This window comes from Acomys minous, assembly GCF_964271855.1.
Source record: "Acomys minous genome assembly, chromosome: 18".
NCBI lineage: Eukaryota > Metazoa > Chordata > Mammalia > Rodentia > Muridae > Acomys > Acomys minous.
The window spans coordinates 66,365,592-66,366,776 of record NC_140501.1 but is presented as its reverse complement, the minus strand read 5'-3'; the positions used below and the strand labels follow the sequence as shown (position 1 = coordinate 66,366,776).

Genomic DNA, 1,185 nt, shown 5'->3' with positions numbered 1-1,185 from the left:
AAATATCATCCTTGATCTCTTAGTACTAGAGCCCTCTTGATATGACATGTTGCTGTTTAGTATGTCTGAGTCCCTCATAGATTCTGAGAGCACTTAACAATAGAGTCCTCGCTGGCTAGAAAAGCAACCACAAGGTGGCAGTAGATCTCAACTGTTTGGGAATATGCAGAGACTTCTCTATGCTGATTGTGCAGGCTTAGAGCAGAAACAAAGTCTTCTTGTGAGTGGCTGATGGAAAGACTAAAGAGATAGAACTGTGGCTGAGAATGAACAACACCCTATTAGCTGTAGCTTACCTGCTATTCATCACAATCTACACTGGATTTTAATTTAATTGGGAAGAACAATGAAGACATATGTCCCTACTCTGGTCATGTTTCTGTGCCTACAGCTGGACGGTGAGTTAATATTTTAGGGCCACAGAATAATCAATGGGAATTTCTGAGACATCTAGTGGAAACTATATTTAATTCATGTTTTCCTAGTTAATTTAGAAAAATAGAATTCTGGAAAGTAATGACCTGACAACCTTTCTCCTTCCTTTCTGTCTTTCCGCACAGGGATGAGCCGAGGTGAGCAGGTGGAGCAGCGTCCTTCCATCCTGAGTGTCCAGGAGGGAGCCCATGCTGTCATCAACTGCACTTACACAGACAGTGCCTCAAACTACTTCCCTTGGTACAAGCAAGAACCTGGGAAGGGTCCTAAGCTCCTCATGGACATTCGTTCAAATATGGAAAGAAAGCAGAACCAAAGACTTGTAGTTTTAATGGATAAGAAAGCGAAAAATTTTTCCCTGCACATCACAGACAGTCAGCCTGAGGACTCAGCCATGTACTTCTGTGCAGCAAGTGCACACTGCTCCACGAGCACCTGCAGGCTGTCTTCAAACCTGCTAAGGGGCCAGGAGCTCCATCCACATCCTGTGTCACAGGCCTTGCAGTGAAGCATTTGCCAGTCGTTAGTTTGTAGGTCTAACTAATTTAAACATTAAAAAGACAAAATAAGGAAGTTAGCTTCAAGTCATTCACAACAATTTAGGACAGTTTTCTCTTTCTTTTTTAAGATTTATTTTTAAAATAAAGTATAATTTCATTAATTTTCCTTTCTCATTCTTTCTTCCAACCCCTTTTATATTTCCTTCTTTATTCCCTCACAAACCCATAGTCTGTCTGTCTTTAACTATTA

At 40.9% G+C, this 1,185-nt stretch overlaps 1 gene segment (V, D, J or C); it reads left to right on the top strand.

Moving 5' to 3' along the window:
• Positions 1-346: 346 nt before the first annotated feature.
• On the top strand, positions 347-943 carry LOC311589128 (T cell receptor alpha variable 13-1-like). The segment is given in 2 exons: positions 347-398; positions 561-943.
• The last annotated feature ends 242 nt before the right edge of the window (positions 944-1,185 follow it).